The following is a 23980-nucleotide window of genomic DNA, read 5'->3' on the forward strand; positions in this document are numbered from 1 at the left end:
CATAATAGGAATGTGTAATTCCCTATCTATAATTTGTAAGCAGGCAGGTAAAGGCTTTGAAAATCTTAGTGTGTGCTTAGACATCATCCTTGTCCTCCTCCTCCTCTTCCTCCTCCTCCTCCTCTTCCTCCTCTTCCTCCTCCTCCTCATCCTCCTCTTCTTCCTCCTCTTCCTCCTCCTCTTCCTCCTCCTCCTCATTCTTCTTTCTTCTAGAAAGGTTTCTCTGTGTGGCCCTGGCTGTCCAGAACCTGCTGTGTAGACCAGGCTGGCCTTGAACTCAAGAGATTTTCCTGCCTCTGTCTCCTAACTGCTGGGATTAAAGGCATGTACCACTATTGCCTGGTGTGCTCAATCTTTGTAATACCTGTAAAACCCTTTGTCACAGGCCTGTGCTTGGTTTGGGCTGTCTTTGCTTTGCTTTCCATGTCACCTATTCTTGCTGAAACTTGCTTTCATCATTTATGAGTTGGAGTAGGTGTAAATGAGATAAGGCATGTGTAAGGTAAGCTGTCACAAACATAGTTAATCTTTACTTCAGATCTGACTATGTGTGCTCCATACAAGTTTTCTTTATTTTAGCCTAGCATTTTGAGGGTGAATTCTGTGGCTGGGTTCTTATAAAGAACACAGGATTTGCTGCTTTTTGGGAATAAAAAAAAAAAACCCCACAAAAAAACCCAAATGATTATTTTAGGAGCTTAGTAATTATTCAACCCTTGGATCTTTTCTAGTTAATATAGTTTCTAAAATACTCATCTGTTGGAGGCTCAATAAATACTTCTCTGCTGAGAACCATATGGATGATGGGCAAACAGGATGTAACACTTTCATTCACACAACACGTCAAGTGATCTTAGACCTGGGAATTGGCAAATGTGCAGAGAGTAATCAAACCGGCTTTCAAAGTCTAGCTGTACCAGTTTGGTTTTGATTTATTGTCTTGCCTGTGCACGCTGTAACTTGTACCTGTTTATATAGCCTGATACAGAACCTCTGACTCATGCAAGAGTTTCATAGTTTGTCTCTGAAAGCAGTTAAATCACAGCCTGATGAAGGAATCATCCTCTAAGGCACTTCTTCCCTTGAACCTCAACTATTCAAGGAACTCTGTATCCCTTTGTTTACTGCAGTTACTGCTCACAGCATCCCACACACCATTGGTTGCCCAGGCTTTGGGTTGTGCTTGCCATGAGTATTGAGAATTTTAGTATGATACATGCAGTAAAACAGATTATTTAGAAAGTGTGGAGTGTCTACATCTTCCCAAAGAAAGCATAACTGAGTTATTTAATTAGTTCTTTTTGCTTTTTATGTTTTGGTTGATAAAGTTGTTCTTTTTATTTAGACTTTTTATACTATACATTTTGATCATATTCTCTCCCCTCCCCAAGTCCTCCCAGTTCCTCCTTACCTTCCTGCCTGCCCAACTCCATGCTTTTTATCCTCTTTCCTTCACTCTCTCCCATCAAAACATGAACAAAACAAAAATGAAAACAAACAAACAAACAAACAACCCAAAGACAAAAATACCATGCCAAAGTAAAACAAAACAAAAAGTGGGCACTACCCCTGAGCATGGGACCTGACCTAGAGTGTGGTTATATAACCAGTGACACTAATTTAGTTTTTCTTTGCTAGCAAGCATCAATTGCAATAAGCTTCTTGGTTGTGGGTGGAACTTTGTGCCCATATCCCCTTCTCAATGTTGGGATTTTTTTTTCTCTTTTGAGTCTTTGCAGGTCTTGTGCATGTTGTCAATTGGTGTACATTCACATGTATGGAGCCTTGTTGTGGCTGGAAGATGCTGTTCTTTGGAGTCATCTACCACCCCTGCTTCTGAAACTCTTTCTGCTCCTTCTTTTACAAAGATCCTAGAGCCATAAGAAAGCGGTGTGGTGGAAACATCTCACTTATGCCTGAGTAGTCCAAAGTTTCTAATGCTCCACAGTTGTGGAGTTTTGTGTTAATTCTACCGTAAGAAGAAGCTTCCCTGATGAGGCTTGAGTGAGGCATTGAACTATGCATATAATAATATGTCGTTAGCTTAATTTTATTGCTATATTCGTTTAGCAGTATAATAATAGTAGGTTTCCATTAGGGCCTATGACCTATCTAGTCTCAGGTTCATGGCCACTTTAGTAGTATTAGGTATGGGTTTCATAAGTCTTAAATCTAACTAAAAAGTGGTTGGTTACCACCATAACATTAGTGTCACTATTGCACCAGTGTATCTTGTAGGCAGGTCATTGTTACAGGTTTCAAGGTTTATAGCTAGATGATGCTGATGACTACTTATCTCCTCCAGTAGCATACGATGTACCTTCTGGTACCATAGATGCTAGTTAGTAGAGAAGAAGCTTCTAGTTGGGCACCAGCTTGATTTCTCCATGATATAGGTAGTGTCTTCATCAAAGAGCATTACCATCAGGTTGCCTTGGCAATAGTGTTATGTTTGACAGGTGATGTATGGTACCCCTTTGGCCAAGGAAACAGCAAGATGTAGCTCATTCCTGACACTGGAGATTTTACTTGGTGGCCTGTGCTGTCTAGGTAGGGCATTGTCTTACTCATTATATGGTGACTCAATTTAAATTTCTTTCATCTATGTATATATGTTTAGAAAGCCCCTATAGTAGTTGGTTTTCATAAAACCTCTCAAAATGCCTTTCGTGTTAATTGTCCCTCTCCATGTTCTCTCCTTTGCCTTGCCTTCCATTCTGCTTCCCATTTAACCTTCCATCCTAGCTTCTCCTTTATCACATTATAACACTATAAAAAGCTTAAAAGCGAATGTCCACATATAGGTCAAAACATGCAACATTCATCTTTTTGGATTTGGGTTACCTCATCTAATAAATTATTTATATAGCTCCACCTACCTGCTACTTTCACTTTTCTTAACAACTAAATCATATTTCATAGTGAAAATGCAACACATTTTTATTATCCGCTCATCAGTTGATGACTATCTAGGCTTTTTTCTAGTTTCTACTTATTTTACAGAGAGCAGCAATAAACATGGATGAACAAGTATCTCCACAGGAAGGTATTGACTCCTTTGGGTATATACCCAAAAGTGGTATAGCTGAATTTTGTGATAGATGGATTTTTTTTTGGCATTTTGAGGAAAGTGCACACTGATTTGCATAATATTAGTTTGTACTCTATTAGCAGTCAATAAGTGTGTCCCTCTCCCCACATATTTGTCAACATAAGTTGTCATTTTTTGTATTGATCTTGGCCATTTTTATTGGAATAAGATTAATTCTCAAAGTGTCAGAAGTCATCTATGAAAAGTTATGGCAAACAAATGAGTTTTCTGAAGATGGCCTTCTGTTTTACATAGCTACAATGAGTACACTCTGAGATGCAGGGTCCTCAGGGACTCCATTCCAGAATTGACTCTCACTGCTGATATGCTTTCCCAACCATTATTACATAGCCTAATAATTCCTGGGCATGAGCCCACACTATTGGGGAGATCTCCTGCAGTATCAATATGAAGATGTATTTTCTGTACATCTTCTGGGTAATGCTGTTTAGATGAATTGATTTTATAATTCCTTTTAATGACTGTATAGAACTTCTAAATTGATACAAGTAATATCAAGCTCTCTATAGAACAAAAGATGCATATAGCTCTCTTCAGGTGTCATGGGCTAATTGCACTAGGAAAAGAGAGCAGGCTTGGAACAAATTTAAAATCTAGGAAAACATTCCCTCTAGGTTAGGAGTGAGACCACTATCTGGTAATTGAAGGTCATAAACTGGGAATGGACAATTTATTATAAGTGCAAGGACAGAAAATAAAATATTGACTAGTTTATCTATACAAAACTTCAGATTAATAAGACATAAGGTAGAGTCTCTTGATAAAACCAGAATAACTTGTGACATAAAAACTATTGCTTTAAACTTATAATGAACTTGTGAAGTCATAAACTCTATAATGAATGTTTAGTCAGGTACTAGTCTTAATGGAAAGACATGTAAACAATTCTGTAACTCCTTAATCCTTATCAACCTGTGACATGAACAATTGCCTTAAACTTACTATCAGCTTATGGAATGTAGAGATGCTTAGAAGTCTGCGTAATTAATTATCTTGTTATAACATTCTGCCTGATAGTTGTATGAGGTAAATTTTTAGAGAAAGTATAAAAACTAAGACCAACAATAAAGTGGGGATTTAATCCTCTGGTTCATCTTTTCTTTCCTTTTCTTTTCACTCTGGCTCAGGAATTGTTAAGGAACTGCAGTAAGAGGCCTGAGTCAAAAAGAAAAGAACCCAGTAACTAACTTTCTTTTCCCTTGCTGATATCAGCAGGAGTTATTTGCCAGAAAACAACAGTTTTTGGCCCTCAAAAGCAAGAAAGAGTTAAATCGCCAAGAGTAAGCAGCTTTTGGCCTCTATTGCTGACTCCATATCCACTGTCACTACATTCCTCAGGAAACTAGATTCTGGGATAGCCTTCCAACATCAAAAGACTTTTAACTTGTATTTCCTTGAAAACTTATGGATGTTGAAAAAATTTTAAAGTGTATTTTTAGCCATTCACATTTTATCTTTTTAGTTCTGTATTTCATCGGGTTATTTTTTTCTTGATATTAAGCTTTTTCCTGGTCTTTGTGTATTATGATGTTTTTAATCAAATGTATAATTGATAAAGATTTTTTCCTATTCTATAGACTGCTGTTTTGCTCAAATGATATTTCCTTCAGTGAAAAGAAGCAGCTTATCTTCATGATGTTCCATTAATTTAATTTTTGGTCTTACTGGCAGTGCTGTAGGTGGCCTTATTAGAATGTTCTTTCTTTATCCAGATATCCTTCAATAGAGGAGTAGATACAGAAAATGTGGTACATCTACACAATGGAGTACTACTCAGCTATTAAAAACAGTGACTTCATGAAATTCTTAGTCAAATGGTCAGAACTAGAACATTCCAAGTGAGGTAACACCATCACAAAAGAACACATGATGTATACTTACTGATAAGTGGATATTAGCCCAAAAGCTTGGTACACCCACGATACAATTCACAGACCATATATAGTTCAAGACAAGGAAGTCGAAAATGTGGATGCATCAGTCCTTTTTAGAAGGGGGAAACAAAATACTCATGGGAGGAAATACAGGGGCAATGAGTGGAGCAGAGACTGAAGGAAAGGCCACACAGAGACTGTCCCACCTGGGGATCCATCCCATATGCAGCCACCAAACACAGTCACCTTTGCTAGTGCCTAGAAGTGCTTGCTGACATGAACCTGATATGGATGTCTCCTGAGAGGTTCTGCCAGAGCTTTAGTGATACAGATTAAGATGCTTGCAGCTAATCATCAGACTGAGAATGAGGAATCCAATGGAAGTGTTAGAGAAAGGATTGAAGGAGCTGAAGGGGTTTGCAACCCCATAGGAGAACAATATCAAACAACCAGACCCCCAGAGCTCCCAGGGACTAAACTACCAACCAAAGAGTACATATGGAGGGACCCATGGCTCCGGCCACATATGTAGCAGAGGATGGCATTGTCTGGCATCAATAGGAGAATCCCTTGGTCCTGTGAAGGCTCTTTTAGGCAGTGTAGGGGAATGCCAGTGTGTTGAGGTGGAAATGGGTGGGAGGGAGGGGTAGCATCCTCACAGAAGCAGGGGAAGTGGGGGCTGGGAGAGGGGGTAACTAGGAAAGGGGATAACATTTACATTTGAAATGTAAATACATAAACTATCCTATAAAAAGAAAGTTCTTTCTTGTGACAATGAGTTCAAACATATTCCCTACTTTTCCTTCTATCATATTTAGGGGATCTAGTCTTATGGTTATTTTATATGCAGGGTGATAGACATGGATCTATTTTCATTCTTCTAAATGCAACTATCCGGTTTTTCCAGCACAATTTTTTGATGATGCTGTCTTTCCTCCAGTGTATAATTTTAACTTCTGTGTCAAAAGAATTTATCTATAGATGTATAAAATTATGCTTGGGTCTTTGAATCCATTGATCAAAGTATCTGTTTGCATGCAAATATCATGCTGCTCTTATTGCTATAGCTTTGTAATACAATTTAAAATCTGGGATGGTGATATTCCAGTTCTTTTATCATTAAGGATTATTTTAGTGTGTGTGTGTGTGTGTGTGTGTGTGTGTGTGTGTGTGTGTGTATGTGTGTGTGTGTGTGCGTGAGAGAGAGAGAGAAAGAGAGAGAGAGAGAGAGAGAGAGAGAGAGAGAGAGAGAGAGAGAGAGAGAGAGATCATATCATCTGCAAATAAAGGTACTTTGACTTCTTACTTTCATTATTGATTTACATAGATTAGATCATCCTGCATCTCTGGAATGAAGCTAACTTGATCAGGGTGGATAATCTTTTTGGTATCTTTTTGAATTTGATTTGCAAACATTTTCTTAAAAATGTTAGCATCTATGTTCATAAGAAATATTGGTCTATAATTTTATTTTTTGGGGGGCTCTTTGTGTGACTTTTGAATCAGAATAATAATGGCTTCATAAAAAATTTAGAAAGTTTTCCTTCTATTAATGTTTTATGGATTAATTTGAGGAGCATTTGCATGAGTGTTAGTTCTTTGAAGTTTTGATAGTGTTCTGTGTTGACTCTATCTGGCTCTAGGAATTTGGGGGGTAGATTGGAACATTTTTTTTCTCAATTGCTTTTATTTCCTTAGGGATTATGAATCTGTTTAAATTGTTTATTTCATCATGACTTAACCTAGATAGGTCATATATATCAAGAAATCCCATGGATTTCTTTTAGGCTTTTCAGTTTGGTAGAAAATTATTTTTAACATATGTCCTTATAGTTCTTTGAATTTCCTCATTATCTGTTGTAGTGTCTCAATTTTGCTCTCCAATTTTATTAATTTGGATCTTCTCTCTTTTGTCTTTCGGTAATTTGTCTAACATTTTATCAATCGTGTTGATTTTCTCAAAGAACCAATTCTTTTTTTTTATGTGCATGAATATTTACTTCATATATGTCTAAGTATCCCATACATGTTTGGTGCCACAATGACAGAAGAGTTTCAGATCCCCTGAAACTTGAATTATATATGGTTTTTTTTTTTTAGAATATATTGGAAATTTTTTATTAGGGCAAATGTTTCCATGACTAAAATCACCTCATTTACATAAACATACTACAAGAGTCTTTGTTAAATAGGAAAAAAATTGAGATAAACATTAGTTAAATTATTAATAACATTTCAGCATATAAACCTGAGATCACAACTTTAGTATGCTGATCTATTATTTTCTTTTTTTTTCAGTTACTACTGTACTTTATTGTGTTCAACCAAATCACCATGTTACAAAAATAGCAAGCTGCCATAATAAAAAATAAGGCTCCTCTATCCAGCACCAGATAGCATCATTTTACTTTCAAGCCTAGAAATTGCACACTTGTATATAAACCAACCGAAGATGAGGATTGAGAGTTCATCTTGGTGGATTTTTCCTTTGATGAATATGAAGTGTCCTTCCTTATCTTTTTTGATGACTTTTAATTGAAAATTGATTTTATTTGATATTAGAATGGCTACTCCAGCTTGCTTCTTCTGACCATTTGCTTGGAAAGTTGTTTTCCAGCCTTTCACTCTGAGGTAGTGTCTGTCTTTGTCTCTGAGGTGTGTTTCCTGTAGGCAGCAGAATGCAGGGTCCTCGTTGCGTATCCAGTTTGTTAATCTATGTCTTTTTATTGGGGAGTTGAGGCCATTGATGTTGAGAGATATTAAGGAATAGTGATTATTGCTTCCTGTTATATTCATATTTGGATAGTTTGGAAGTTATGTTTGTGTGCTTTTCTTCTCTTTGTTTTGTTGCCAAGACGATTAGTTTCTTGCTTCTTCTAGGGTATAGCTTGCCTCCTTATGTTGGGCTTTACCCTTTATTATCCTTTGTAGTGCTGGATTTGTAGGAAGATATTGTGTAAATTTGGTTTTGTCATGGAATATCTTGGTTTCTCCATCTATGTTAATTGATGTTAATTGAGAGTTTTGCAGGATACAGTAACCTGGGCTGGCATTTGTGTTCTCTTAGGGTCTGTATGACATCTGTCCAGGATCTTCTGGCCTTCATAGTTTCTGGCGAAAAGTCTGGTGTGATTCTGATAGGTCTGCCTTTATATGTTACTTGACCTTTTTCCCTTACTGCTTTTAATATTCTTTCTTTATTTTGTGCGTTTGGTGTTTTGACTATTATGTGACGGGAGGTGTTTCTTTTCTGGTCCAATCTATTTGGAGTTCTGTAGGCTTCTTGTATGCCTATGGGTATCTCTTTTTTTAGGTTAGGGAAGTTTTCTTCTATGATTTTGTTGAAGATATTTACTGGTCCTTTGAGCTGGGAGTCTTCACTCTCTTCTATACCTATTATCCTTAGGTTTGATCTTCTCATTGAGTCCTGGATTTCCTGTATGTTTTGGACCAGTAGCTTTTTCTGTTTTACATTATCTTTGACAGTTGAGTCAATGATTTCTATGGAATCTTCTGCTCCCGAGATTCTCTCTTCCATCTCTTGTATTCTGTTGGTGAAGCTTGTATCTACAGTTCCTTGTCTTTTCTTTTGATTTTCTATATCCAGGGTTGTTTCCATGTGTTCTTTCTTGATTGCTTCTATTTCCATTTTTAAATCCTTCAACTGTTTGATTGTGTTTTCCTGGAATTCTTTCAGGGATTTTTGTGTCTCCTCTCTATGGGTTTCTACTTGTTTATTTATGTTTTCCTGGAATTCTTTCAGGCATTTTTGGGATTCCTCTCTGTAGGCTTCTATTTGTTCTCTAAGGGAGTTCTTCACGTCTTTCTTGAAGTCCTCCAGTATCATGATCAAATATGATTTTGAAACTAGATCTTGCTTTTCTGGTGTGTTTGGATATTCCATGTTTATTTTGGTGGGAGAATTGGGCTCCGATGATGCCATGTAGTCTTGGTTTCTGTTGCTTGGGTTCCTGCGCTTGCCTCTCGCCATCAGATTATCTCTAGTGTTACTTTGTTCTGCTATTTCTGACAGTGGCTAGACTGTCCTATAAGCCTGTGTGTCAGAAGTGCTGTAGACTTGTTTTCCTGTTTTCTTTCAGCCAGTTATGGGGACAGAGTGTTCTGCTTTCGGGTGTGTAGTTTTTTCTCTCTACTTCAGCTGTTCCTGTGGGCCTGTGTCTTGAGTTCACCAGGCAGGTTTCTTGCAGGGGAAAAGTTGGTCCTACCTGTGGTTCCAAGGCTCAAGTTTGCTCGTGGGGTACTGCCTAAGTCCTCTCTGCGGCGGCAGCAATCGGGAAGATCTGCGCCGCTCTTTCCGGGAGCCTCCGTGCACCAGGGTTCCAGATGGCGTTTGGTGTTTTCCTCTGGCGTCTGGATGTGCGCAGAGTGCAGTCTCTTCTGGTTTCCCAGGCGTGTCTGCCTCTCTGAAGGTTTCGCTCTCCCTCCCACGGGATTTGGGTGCAGAGAACTGTTTATCCGGTCTGTTTCCTTCAGGTTCCGGCGGCGTCTCCCCAATTCTTTATTTCATTGATTTTGTTTATTTCTATTTTATTGGTTTTAGCCCTGAGTTTAATTATTTCTCCCCATCTACTCTTTTTGGAGTTATTTCTTTTTGTTTTTCTGGAGCTTTTGAGTGTGTTTAAGTTATTAATATGTTTCTCAAATTATTTTGGTTATGATCCTCAGTTTTAATGGCTGAGCAACCTCTCTAGCCCTCTACAGTTTTTAATGTTATGAACTTGCCTGTTATAACTGCCTTCATTTTGTCCCATAGGTTTGGGTATGTTGTGTTATAATTTTCATTCAGTTTTGTATAGTTTTCAGTTTCCTTCTTGATTTCTTTCTCTACGCAGTTTTCATTCAGAAGTGCTTTGTTCAGCTCTCATGAGTTGTAAGTTTTCTGTAGTTTTTGCTTTGTTGATATCCATCTTTAATCTATGGTGGTCATATAGGATGTAGGATGTTATTTCATTTTTTACATATTTGTTGGGACTTTCTTTGTGTTATATGGTCAGCTCTGAGAAAGTTCCAAAGGATGTTTTAGTGGAATGTTCTGCAGATGTTTGTTAGGTACATTGGATTTTATGATATCTCTCAACTCCCTCATTTCTCTGTTTAAGTTTTGTCTGGATGAGCTATGCATTGGCAAAAGTAAGGTATTAAATTCATTCTTTATTTCTGTGTTAGGGTCAATATGTGATTTTAGCTGCACTAGGATATCTTTTATGATATTGGGTGCTTTTGTGTTTAGTGAGTAAATATTTAGTATATAAGATCCTCTTAGCTTTTTATTTTAATGACTATGTAATATTATTTCCTCTCTCTTTTAAATAATTTATAAGATATTAAAATAGCTATGCTTGCTTGCTTTTTTGAATAACCTTTTCAATTTATTTACCCCAAGGTGATTTCTGTACTTGATGGTAAGGTGCTTTTCTTAGATGCAGCAGAAGGATGGATCCTGTTTTGTAATCCAGTCTGTTTGTGTCTTCTCATTGGTGAATTGGGATCCTCAGTATTAAGGCTTATTAATGAGCAGTGTTTATTAATTTAATTCCCCTTATTTTGTTGTCATGCTTTTCTTCCTCCTCTTTTGATTAGCAGTTCTGGGATTATTTATCTGGCATATTGTCTTGGTTGTTTAAGTTGTGTTTTTGAGCTGGGATCTAGGCATCTGGACATAGTATGTTTGAAATGTTTCTTGGTATAGATATTAGATCTCATCCTTGCTGGGTCGGTGTTTCATTTTTGGTTGCTGTTGCCCACTCTGGTTCCGAGCCCGGTGTGGCAGATGTTGGGTCCCTGAGTTACAGCCAAGCCTGGTAGCAGTGGTAGAGAGTAGTTCTGCAGGTCAGCAAGGATTAACAGTGGAGTAAGCTAATAGGAATGGCTGAAAGGAGTGATAGGGAAGAACTAGGTAGATCCTGGACACTGGCTCTACAGCCAGAGGCTGAATCTCAAGGGGATGTAGGTGAACTAGGAGGAGTAGCTCACACAGGCAGGCGGTACAGTCTGAGGAAACTGGAACTGAGGATGTAGAAGAGGATTAAGTTTCTTTCTGAAATCCCAGCCAAGTGTGGCTCTGTGGTGTCCCTACCAGAAAGCTGTTCTTCCAGATGCTCAAGAGTCACAAAGAATGGATATGGGTTAGAAGAGAAGGCTGAAAGGAATGGCAGGAAGAACTACACTTAGTTCTTAAAAACAAAACAGAGCTACATAATAACTTGTTCTTCTACATTGTAAAAATTGCATTTGGGGCTTCATTTGAAAAGATAAATATTGATATCAACAAATATTGATAAATACTAATGAAGTGGGAGTATTAGAGGGCTGGGGAAAAACTGGAAGGTGGACATTATCTGAGCCACATCTGGGCTGGGTTATCCTGTGTTTGTCTTATGACTCCATTACTTGCTTTAGTCCCTGGGGTAAATGACTGGATCCTATGACATGTTGGAATAAAATGTTATGAAATGGGTACTCATCCAAGTTGGGCAACTGTGTAAAGGGACTATAAAATGCTGGGACCCAGTTCATCTTGAAGCTGATGCTCAAAAGCTGAAGGGGTGATTTCCTAGTGGGAAAGCCAGCTGAAACGCTTTTACAGGCTTTTGAGGGTAGTATGAGTATAAATAAGCTATAGTTTAACCTGAGCTCCTAAAGTAAACACCAGGAGATGCCTGGTTTTATTTCATGGTACTATGGGTCCAAAAAAAAAATCATTTTACACACATGTTTGTAATAACATGTTTCTAGCTCACACATGTACACTGTATAAATATTAGAGGAATCAAAGGGTATAAGTAGAAATTTATTCTCCACCTCTCTCACATGTCCTAGTGACATAGTTTCCTTCCTAGAAGGTGTCAGCAATTGCTGGTTTCTAACTTTCTACCTCCTTCTGTCCCATGGCTGTCTTCCCCAGCCTTAAATACTGCTTCCCCCGGAGCTTCTCAGGTTATGTCTCCACATGCCTTGTTTAATTGAGCTTTATGTATCTACTTTCAAAGTCTCAGTGCTTTACCTATTCTTATCTGATTTCCTTTTCATTTCTCTGTAATCAGTTTCCCATGTCTCATCCCTGCCAGTGCTGTTCCTCTTCTTTGATATCATTCTTCTTCTCTGACTTATTTGACCTTTCTGTTTCTATGAGAGTCAGGTTAGGTGCCATTTTTTTTCCTGTTTGTTTCCATTGCTTTCCATTTCCTTATTCTTAAACTTTTAGGTCATTATTTCAAGCTAGTCATCTACATCTCATCGGAAATATGGATGTTTATTTGAGTTACTGTATTTTACTAAATGATGCAAAATGCATTAAAAGATTTGGATAAAGGTGTTTGCTACCAAGTCTGACAACCTGAGCTGGACAACCTGATACCCACAAGGAGAGTTAATTGGCTACAGAATATTTTCTGCACTCCTCACATACTTAGTAGTGTGGATTTGTGCTACTTCTCTCTCTGTCTGTCTGTCTTTCTGTCTCTGTCTCTGTATCTCTCTGTCTCTGTATCTCTCTGTCTGTCACTCTCTCTCTGACTAAATAAACACAAAATTAAAAAAAAAGTTGCATTTGGTCCTGGATTTGTATAAATCCCAGAAGTTTTAAAGAAGTTAGCAAAAACTTTCAGTTGGAAGTTTGTCTGTTGTTTTGTTGTTGTTTGTTTGTTTATTTTTAGAGCCCTGGCTACAGTTTGTTTGTAGACCATGCTGGCTTCAAGCTCAAAGATCTGCCTGCCCGTGCCTCCAAACAACTGCTTAGCTGGAAGTTTATCTTTGTTTCATAAAAATATGATTAAATAAATGAGTTTGCTTTTTAAAAATAAAACAAGAAATTATAATTCATAAAGTTTTTGGATCATTAAATGTGCACATATTTAGAACTTCACTGTATACAATGACCCATGTAAGTTGAGAGCATGGCTTTGGTATCAGGAAGATCTGGGTTTGTCACCTCCCATCTGTGTAATTTTGATAAACTTGTCACAGCTTTTTAAGTCTTGATTTCTTGCCAGGAAAATAAATGAAGGCAAGAGAAGCATTGGATAGATCACCTGCCACGTCATAAATGCTTGATAAGTTCTATGTTATTTCTGCTATTTATTTTACTATTTTGTGTGGTTAACTATTCTTCTGAAATAGCCAAAAATGTTTACTTCTGACTCCTCCAGACCTCTTATCTTATTGGAAAAGGGATTTAGAAGATGTGATTATGTCAAGTATCTTTCAGAAGAATTATCTGGGGTTATTCAGCTTTCTGACTTGGAGTCCACTGAAGGACAGGTTCAAAATACTGGGGAAATTCCCACTCCTCTGCCAAGCACAGACCTTAACTGTCAGTAGGTTTAGCTATAGCCATGCCAGGGTTTCCCCATTTCCTCATAGCTATGGCTAGTTTTCAAGATCAATATCATCTACTGAGCACATGGTATGAGTGGTGGTTCTATTGAGTGCTTTGAATATATTGTCTTGGTTAAGTCTGTCAAAATCCTGATGGTGATCAAAAGAAATATTATTGTGCGTTTTTCAAATGTCAGGTCATGGCTCACTAGGTTTTTTATCAGTTTTGTGGGGAGTTAGCAGTTTGAAATAGCACACGATGTAACCAGTTCATTGCATGGAATAAGAGTAGGTATACTTTCATAAAATTTTAGTTTCAAATATATATGTAATAGTATATATATGTATATATATACATATATATAATAGTTGTTTATATGTATTTGTGTTGTGGGTTGTATTAAAAATACACTTCCTGCCATTGGTTATATTTCTTACAATGGGTTAAAGATTTTAAACCACCAATGAAATGGAAGAATGTGGTCTCCAATTACAGAGCTAACTACTTCCATTCCAATTGCTTATCGTATTAGCTCTGTGCTCTTGTGTGCAATTTACTCTTTCCATATTGTCACTCTATTTATGGGTCTTTTTAGTAGTGATGGAGTTAATCTGACTACAGCACTTTGACAATACCATAGTACTTAGCACGTGGATCTTTTCTCAGTATGGTGTGTGTTAGTAAGTGGCACGACCAGTCAGATTCCTGCTTAGTCTAACAGAATTTATACTCTTAGCCACTGTGTGCCATTGCTTAAGTTTGAAATCCAATCCAACTTTATATACACTTAGATATTCTCTTAGAGCAAACTACGGGTGAATAAACTTCCCTCTAAATGCTAAAATACTAAAATACTAGGCGCTCTGATTTCCTGTAGTTGGCCTACTTGGCATAGTCTTATCTCTGAGGCAATACAGGCTTTGTGACTTGTTCTGCTCTGAATAGCAAGAAAGGAAGATGTGGAAAGCAGCAGTTAGTTTGGCTTGTGTGGGACAGACTGGTGACTCACTCACAGGATGATAGCAGGGTCCCACGTAGACTAGAGCCAACGGGAATTACATCAAGGAGGAGAGCTCCCAAGAATGTGGAGGGACTTCTGCTGTCTAAAGCTCATTAGGTTATCAGAGTGCCAACTTGTCTGTCTGTCTGTGTTCTCTGTGTGTGTTTTGTTGTTGTTTTGTTTCTTTGTTTTCCTTCCTGCCTTATTTCTTCCCTTCCACTGTGGAACTCAGGCAGGTGGTTAATTGTTTAAACCAGATTTTAGCACTGCTGGTCATTATAAAAGGCCATAGTGCTTTTATAGACTCTGATAATTTAAAAATCAGGAAGTTTAAGTTTATGTTTCTCATGTTACATGTTAACATAACTGTATATTATTCTAGTTCCTTAAACGACCAGCTTTCATTTAACAAATAACACATCTAAAATGAATTGCATACGACTTCTAAAGAGTAATTTTGTTGCTTGTTGATATGTTGCTAGTGGATATACTGCTGTGCTTTTCTTTGTTTCTTTTTCTTTTTTTCTTTTGGCTTTCAGATCAGGAAGTAAGTGAGTCTAACCTGTCTTACAGGATCTAGCCATTAGACAGCAGTGTTTTGAACCGCTAGGAAAAGAAAAGTGGTAAATTCATCCTGTTTACCCCATGTCAACACATCCAGTTCCTTGTAGTAACAATGGTAATCTTTCAGTTTTTATTTAGTTTGAATGTTGTCCTTGGCATGTGGCCCTACTGCCTGAGGGCTGCATATAGAAGGGAAGATAAAATCAGAGATTTCCTTACAGAGATGTGTCTCTTTCTATTTTAAAGGCTATGAATAACCCTTGAGGTCAGTGGTAGTCTAAATTAGTTGCTCACGTGTTGTAACCTGGTGTTATTTTGAAAGAAACATAGAGCTCCTTATTAATCTCTGTGCAAAAGATCTAAACAGCAGATCCCAGGACTCTACAAGCCAGTCCAAGAGGTGTTGGTGAAAATTCTAGGGACCTGAACCTCATTTTTCACTTGTCGATATGGGTGGCAGTTGGGAATCGCATGATGCGGGGAGTGGCCTTATAACAATGTGTGTGGATCTTTCTGATGCTCTGATAATATGCTGGGCCCCACCTTATTTCTGAAGAGGAAAGACAAGACAGCAATGTGCTTGCCTCTCAGTGTTCCTTTCTGCTAAGCACAGGATCTTCCCATAGCAGTCATCTAGGGGCAAGAACATTCTATTAGACCTCAGATACTCTGAGGGAAAGATGTTAAATGTCAGAGTCAACACCGTATGGTCTTTAGGGCTATGTCACATTAGGAGTTTGGAGAGGATCTTTAGGTTATTATAATACAATATTAATACAATATTACATGTGTTGTAAATTGGTGTGTATCATTGGTGTTGTTGATTTTCAAAAGATCATTTCTTTCAAGTATATTATATATTTGACCATCATAACCCCTATACTTTCTTCTTCCATTTTCCCTTTACTCTCCCACAACCTCCATCCCTCCCACAACTTCCCTTCTGCTTTTTATGTCTTAGTCACAGTTCTCTAGAAGAACAGAATGGATAGAGTAGATAGACGCATACTTCTTACACAGGGAATTTATGAAATTGGCTAATTTATGAATAGTCCAGCAATTGCTGTCTGTATAATGCAAAGGTGGAAATCATGGTAGCTTCTCAGTTCGTGAGGTTGAATGTTGCAGTAGTCCCAATCTGGAACAGGAAACCTAGAGGATCATGGAGAGTCATTGGTCTTCATTCCATGGTGGAAGACTGAGGAAGCTGGATTCCAGTATCAGCAAAGGACAGCACCGGCAGCAGAGTAGATGCACTTACCAGCAACAAGTGAAAGTGAGCAGAGAGAACAAAGCTTTCCCATTAGTCCCTTTGTATTTTAGCTGCCACTAGAAGGGGCTGCCTACTCTGGGTGATGGAGGGTCTTTCAGCTTCAGTAAATTCTCCTGGGAAGTGACCTCACAGACATTCCCAGACATGTACATTGAACCGAATCCAATCAAGTTGACAACCAAGAGTCACTGTCACAGAGTAAAAAGTTAGCAAAGATTTTTCCTCCATTCGATGGGTTGTCCCTTCTCTCTGGTGATAATTTCACTTACTACACAGCTCTTCAATTTTGTGAAATCCCATTCATTGGCTTTTAGTGTTATTTCCTGACTTCGTGAAGTTTTCAGAAAGGACTTGCTTATGCCTATGTACTGAAGTATATTCTATTTCCTATTTTCTTCTAACAGTTTCAGGTTATTAGATCTTGTATTAATGGCTGATCCATTTGGAGCTGTGTTTTGTTCAGGGTGAAATATGGACTAAGTCACATTCTTCTTCCAGTGGATTCTAGTTTCCCCATACCATTTGTTGAAGAGTTCAGAGTCAAGTCTGCTATCTGCTGTGTGCCATGCTCCAGCACGTTGATGATCATGTCATTCTCCACAGAGACAGCTTTCAGAAGTTTTCTGGCCCCGTCCTTAGATTCATACCGGAGGGTATACAGTTCTTTATTGCTGTTCCACTTAGCCGGCAGTAGTTCTAACTTCTTATCCTTGGGACCTGGCTGGTCGTTGGTGCCCAAGCCATAGTAGCCGTTTGTTACCACTTCCCAGTGCAGGAAGCAGTGCGTCCTGCTGGCAGCTCATAGCCGGTGTGGCCTTCACGAAGAGAACCTCCAAGCCTGCCACAGATGCTTGTGGCTTCTGTGGGGAAGGAAGAAGAGGAGGGCACTCTGGATGCTGCTGTTTTCGTTTTCGGCTCTGTCTCCTCATGGTATATTCTTACAACTTTGAGTAACTTGAAACCAAGTACTGTGTAAATTGAGATTATTTTTTTGATTTTGTTTTCCTCTCAATGGCTTTTGCTATATTAGGATTTTATATCTCTACGTAAGTTCTAGGATTTCTTTGTCTAGTTTCATACAGTTTTTTATTGGATATTTTATTTATTTACATTTCAGTTGTTATCCCCTTTTCTGGTTTCCCCTCCTGAAACTCCCCATCCCGTACCCCCTTCCCACGCTTCTGTGAGGGTGCTCCACTTCCCACCTGCCTACTCCCACTTCCTTGCCCTGGCATTTCCCTACACTTCATCGAGCCTTCACAGGACCAAGGGCCTCTCCTCCCATTGATGTCCAACAAGGCCATCTTCTGCTACATATGTGGCTGGAGCCATGGGTGGTTGGTGGTTTAGTACCTGGGAGCTCTAAGTGGTCTTGTTGGTTGATATTGTTGTTCTTCCTATGGATAGAAAACCGTTTCAGCTCCTTTAGTCCTTTCTCTAACTCCTCCATTGGGGACCCTGTGCTCAGTGCAATGGTTGACTGTAAGCCAACTCTGTATTTGTCAGATTCTGGCAGAGCCTTTCAGGAGACAGCTATATCAGGCTCCTGTCAGCATGTACTTCTTGGCATCCACAATAGTGTCTGGGTTTGGTGTCTGTATATGGGATGGATATCCAGGTGGGGCAGTCTCTGGATGGCCTTTTCTTCAGTCTCTGCTCCACACTTTTGTAGAGGGCCACAGTAACATTCGCCACCACTAGATGGCGCTGGGTTCCACTGTGCCCCATGTGGAAGGCCGAGCTAGACAAGATGGCGCTGGCCTCCGCCCCGCCAGTCGACTTCCTTTCAGGAAGTTAACTGTGTGCGCATGTGCAAGAGTGCCTTTGTGCCAGGTCTTTGCCCATTCCGGGGCATGCCTTATGAGATCATGGGTAAGCGACCAATCAGGTGTGGATGAGCCGCGCTAGGGTGTATATAGCTGCGCCATGCGGGCGCGCGGGGGCTACTCCTTAAGATATTAATAAAGTTTGGTCGCAGCTAGGATTCCTATGTCCCCGCATGTTTTCTTGCTGGCGAGGTTGCGCGTGGGACATTTGGTGCTGGGAACCCGGGACAAAAGCCACACCATTGCCAGGTGCCAAGGAGAGCCTCCGTTTCACAGAAGGGATCCAGAAGCTGTGAGTGGGGATAAGACTCTGAGAGACTATGTTTAGCCTTGATCTGTTCCGCCTCACTCCTTCGCCGGATGCGGCAGGAGCCTCTATGGTTGCTTTTTCTATTGACCTTTGAGTTTTTAGTTACCGCCAAACGGCGTCAGAGGTCGCGTGGGAGCTGCCCAGGTGTAACAGCAAAGCAGAGAGCGTTGGGGGAAGGGCAAGGCGGCGGCGTGTCAGAAACAGGGTTGAGTAAAAAATTAAAGAGCTCAAGGAAAAATTACAAGAAGATAGTCCCCTCCAATTCAGAGGCGAAAGGTTGGGGAAAGAACGCCCCGGGTGAGAAGGGAGGAGATAAAAGGAACACAGTATTTTGGGAGAAAAATTTTGTCTTTGTGCTTGTAGAAGGTGTGATTAAGCTCCCGCTCCGGCCCGCGGGACGCCGCGGCGTCCGTGCGCCAACGCGACAGCTTTGCAGAATCATACTGATTAGGCTTGATAGAGGCAGACCGCCTGAAAATTTATTCAGGAGAATCAAACAAAAGGACATCTCAATGCCCATGCAGAGCTTGATGGAGTTAATGTAATTGGGTTGTGAGTAAAAATATTCAGGACTGTTTCACTTCCATACCATTGGTGAATGTCAGTCATGTTGCTCAGATAATATATCTCAGTATCTTACAGGAATTGGGTTTCAACACGTTGATGGACTAGTCCAGGAATTGAGACAATCCATCGTCCATATCGACTCCACTCGAGTGGATAGTCACCGTGAACACCATCTGTTTTTTTCCCTCTTTGTCTATTGTTTGTCCCTGGTGCACCAGGATGTCCCCATGTCTGTCAGTGCATGTCTGTGGTTTTCGTTTCTCGTTGTTTAAATGTTTTATGTCTCATGTTCACAAGAAAAAATGGTAAAAACTTTATCTGCCGGTCATTTACACCTTGATTTGGTTTTAACTCGTTTCAAAAAGGGAACAAATGAATAAAAACAGTTTCAATCAGGCCTTTAGAGCCCTACACCTGTAGCTAGGAACATAGGTCAGCTGGAGAAGCTGCCCAGAGGCTAAGCGTCTACACGAGCTGATCTTAAAGGCGCCAGCAGCTTCTCAGCTTCTTTGATACAAGAGCTGACAGCTGTTTCTCTTAGAGAAATCCCTGACTTATTATTTGACTCAACAGGTGACAAGGTGCTTCTCTTAAAATCATAGCTAAAAAGGTAAAAATGGTGTTTGGTCTAAATATTGAAGATATGTGTAGCCACTTCAATTTGTTTCTGATTGGTTTTAAATGTGTAAATATGCTCTACTTGCCTTGGTCATAGATTGTTGGCTTTTTAGTTATTGCATATGGTTAAATGGGTATAATATTGGTAACAGAAAGTTGACATAAAGCTGGTAATTTGGATGAAGTCATTCTAGATAACATGTGACATGGGCCAACCTAGGGAAACAGGTCTAAATTGAGATAATATTTTTATGGAATTCTTATCCTAGAAACCAGGCTTCTAAAAGAATTTAGGACAATGTCTCTTTGTTGAGGTACTAGAGACTACGCCATCGTGCGTTCATATATAGGAATTGGCAGTCAAACTTTGTATCTGCATTTTGATGCTAATTCCACTGCCCTAAGGACAGCTGCCTAGTCACATACTCAGGACTCAGGTGACTTTCCAAAGTTGTGGCTGTGCTCTGGTGTTACAAGGAGAACTTAAAGATTGTGATTAAGGATTGCCAGTGTTACATTGACTAACTCAAACTTATTTGTAATTAAGAAAAAATCAAACAGGTAGAGATTGTTACAAGATTTACGAAGGATTGATGAGGTTTTAGAACTTGTGAGAACATTACAGCCAGTCTGTTTACTCCAGCTGCCATTTCAAGATAGATTTAGAGGATTGATTTTGAGTTTTCATTCCGTGAGCTTGCTTATAGTTTTGGAGAGCCCATAAAGCGATATCATTAGAAATGGCTAACAGCCTTATATTATGTAATTTTGTTGCTTCTTCAATGTAAAAGGTTAGAACTTAAATCTTTCAGTGTATATGGAAATTTTTACTACGAACCTTTGCTCTCAAAATGAGCTTTAATATTTGGGGAGTAGCTGTTACACTACTCCAGAAAAGAATATTTGAAGCTAATTTTAAGCTTCTAAGGATATGTTAATTGGCTAAGTACCTCACCCTACCAGAGGACTTAGGTCTTTGTTATGCACATTGGAGATAAAGCTTCAGCTGTGTTAATAAAGAATTGTAGACTAGAGTCATGGAAGTATTTTAAAAAGAAACCTGGTAAAACATATCTTATTCCAAACAACAGTTAATTGGTTATTACAAAATACTGATATTTGGCCTATTACATATACAAATTTTTCAGACAAAATTGATAATTTTACTCTTTACATGCTTTTGTACTTCCTGTATATTTGTGCATACAACCCATAGGAAATGCGCTTACTGTATTTATAGGTGGTACATCTAATGAAAAGGCTACATATATGATTGGATCACTTGTTTATTCTCTTGAGTTTCCCCTGCTTCCACACAGACTATTAAATTACGTGCTGTAGCCACTGTTTTTAAAATGTTAAAAAATCAAGCTTTCAATTCATATACTGATAGCCAATGTGTGGCTTGTGGTTTACAATTGATTTCAATTACTTATTGCTTTATTAGAGACAGGTTTTCTACTTAAAATCAATGAGTGATTTCAGTGTGAATGTCTGACAACTCACTGTCCTTTCAGTGCTCTGGCTCAGACAACTAAACAAAACCATAGACCCAGCTCTTTGAAAATGGTAATGGAGTTGATATGAAAAGAGGAAGACTCCATTTGCTTGCTTTCTATTCCCAGCCTCACCCTGCCAGTTCAGAGATTTCTAGTACGACTAAATCTGGACAATATTTACAAGATTTGACATTTCTAATTAATGCTTATGTTTAGGTAAATAAAGTTTGTGAGGTGCTAGAGAAATGGCTTAGTGGTTAAGAGCACTAAATACTGTTCCTTAATAGACCATTTAAGAACTCAAACTGGATTGCCTGGGCTCCTTAACAAGGGAGGACAATGATACCAGACAGATTGTAGGCCTTACATAGGAACAATTAGTCAAAAAATCTCATTCTTTATATATCCAAAACAGTAATGCTGGAGACAATAATTTGGTATACAAGTCAATTTATAAATACACGTGCTCAGTGTCCTCAATTTAATCCTCGAGGACTTACCTTAATAAATAATATCTTTACTATATCTTAATAAATAAATAGGGGGAGTTATCCCTGTATGCTAATGCTCCTTTTATTTCAATTTTAAAATTTGGATGCCAAAGTTTATGGCACCCTACAACTAGGCATACTTCTGCCTAGGTGAAATAGAGAGATCCACATATTGACATGATCCTGCCCAGATATTTTATATGGGGAAGAGGGAATGTTTGTGTTTTTTCTACAGGATGCTACAAGAGTGTGCCAGCTGCCTGAGTGGTTGCTGAGACTTGCTGATCCTGGTTACATGAAGATTCAGCTCTCGTGGTTCGGGTCCCTGGAGTCATTCCTCTGCCCTGAGAGGAAGATAGAAGATTCCCCTTCACCTTTTGTCATCACAGAGATTTTGCCGTTGCTGCAGTCAGTGTTACCGCTACGTGTGTCCCGTCCCACTATGGCTCGCTCTCTGACCCTCTGTGCACTGCTGCTTGCTGGAGAAGACTGGACTCCAGCCGTTGCTGCCCCCCTCATTCCCTGGTGACTCTTACTGCCTTAACTGGTCATTTTACAGACTGTAGCTTCACAGGAATGCTACCTGCGTAAAGATGCTGTGGACTGGGGAACTCTGCCCTGGTTGTACAGATCGCAGAAATAGTTCCATTGTCTGCTGGTTGTTCCAGAGAAAAATGACTGATCCTGAACTGTCCTGGAAAAGACCTTGACACTTTCGCTGCTATTGTAGCAGCCATTACTGCTGCAGACATTGTGTCTGCAGTGTCTGGAGTTATCCTCCCCCAATCTATTGTTAGACAAGCACAGTGGATAAACTTTCTGGAGTAGTTACTAACAATTGGAAATTCTAAATTCTATTATAGGAGCAGCTTGACTACGGCCCTTGGTGGTAACAGCTGAGGTGAACTAGATGAGGTGCCCACTACTTATCAGGAGTGGCTCTGTTTGGTGCAGCCCTATGCTGTGGATTAGTGTTCATACTATGGTTGGTTTGCAAACTCAGATCTCAACAGAAACGTGACAAGGCCGTTATCACTCAAGCACTTGTGGCCATTGTACAAGGGGCCTCCCCTGGAATTTGGTTATCTATGCTCAGGAATTAGTCGGTATCTGAGTTCTCTGCTCTTGCACCCCATGGATCTGTGGATCCTGCACTGGGATGAGAGAGACTCTCTCTCGGTATCTGAGTTCTCTGCTCTTGCACCCCATGGATCTGTGGATCCATTGCACTGGGATGAGAGAGACTTAATGATCCTTTGATCAGCCCTTCCACATCGCTGAGGTTTCCGATAGGGTGATCAGGACTGTTATAAAATAATATAAAATAAATCAGGACTGCTATAAAATAAATAGGGGGAGATGTAGAGGGCCGCAATAACATTTGCCACTACTAGATGGCGCTGGCTTCCACTGCGCCCCACGTGGAAGGCTGAGCTAGACAAGATGGAGCTGGCCTCCGCCCCGCCAGTCGACTTCCTTTCAGGAAGTTAACTGTGTGCGCATGTGCAAGAGTGCCTTTGTGCCAGGTCTTTGCCCATTCCGGGGCGTGCCTTATGAGATCATGGGTAAGTGACCAATCAGGTGTGGATGCGCCGCGCTAGGGTGTATATAGCCGCACCATGCAGGCGCGCGGGGACTTCTCCTTAAGATATTAATAAAGTTTGGTCGCAGCTAGGATTCCTATGTCCCCGTGTGTTTTCTTGCTGGCGAGAGGGAGCGCGAGGGACACACTTTGTCTCTATATTTTCTCCTGTGAGTATTTTGTTCCCCCTTCTAAGAAAGTCTGAATCATCCATGTTTTGGTCTTCCTTCTTCTCGAGCTTCATGTGGTATATGGAATGTATCTTGAGTATTCATCCACTTAACAGTGAGGGCATACCATGAGTGTTCTTTTGTGACTGGTTTACCTCACTCAGGATGGTATTTCAACATCTGTAGTCATCAGGGAAATGCAAATCAAAACAACCCTGAGATTCCACCTCACACCAGTCAGAATGGCTAAGATCAAAAACTCAGGTGACAACAGATGCTGGTGAGGATGTGGAGAAAAAGGAACACTCCTTCATTGTTGGTGGGATTGCAAGCTGGTACAACTATTCTGGAAATTAGTCTGGAGGTTCCTCAGAAAATTGGACATTGAACTACCTGAGGACCCAGCTATACCTCTCTTGGGCATATACCCAAAATATGCCCCAACATATAACAAAGACACATGCTCCGCTATGTTCATAGCAGCCTTATTTATAATAGCCAGAAACTGGAAAGAACCCAGATGCCCTTCAACAGAGGAATGGATATAAAAAATGTGGTCCATCTACATAGTTGAGTACTACTCAGTTATCCAAAACAATGACTTCATGAAATTCCTAGACAAATGGGTAGAACTAGTTTTATGTAGTTTTATGTCTAGTTTTAAGACATTGATATATGATGAACTTTAACTTTGACACTTCCCTTTGATTTTTTTCCCTTAGCTTTGATGACCTATTTATTGGCAATATTTCCCCT

General features: G+C 39.5%; 1 long non-coding RNA gene across 1 annotated transcript in view; it reads left to right on the top strand.

The window, feature by feature from the left end:
* The window catches only part of LOC120102838 (uncharacterized), a 33074-nt gene extending 9925 nt beyond the window's left edge, over positions 1-23149 (top strand). The window contains exon 3 of the long non-coding RNA XR_010051714.1: positions 21708-23149. This is a non-coding gene — a long non-coding RNA (uncharacterized LOC120102838). The remainder of the gene's footprint in view (positions 1-21707) is intronic.
* Positions 23150-23980: the final 831 nt, after the last annotated feature.

This window comes from Rattus norvegicus, chromosome 5 (assembly GCF_036323735.1).
Source record: "Rattus norvegicus strain BN/NHsdMcwi chromosome 5, GRCr8, whole genome shotgun sequence".
Taxonomy (NCBI): domain Eukaryota; kingdom Metazoa; phylum Chordata; class Mammalia; order Rodentia; family Muridae; genus Rattus; species Rattus norvegicus.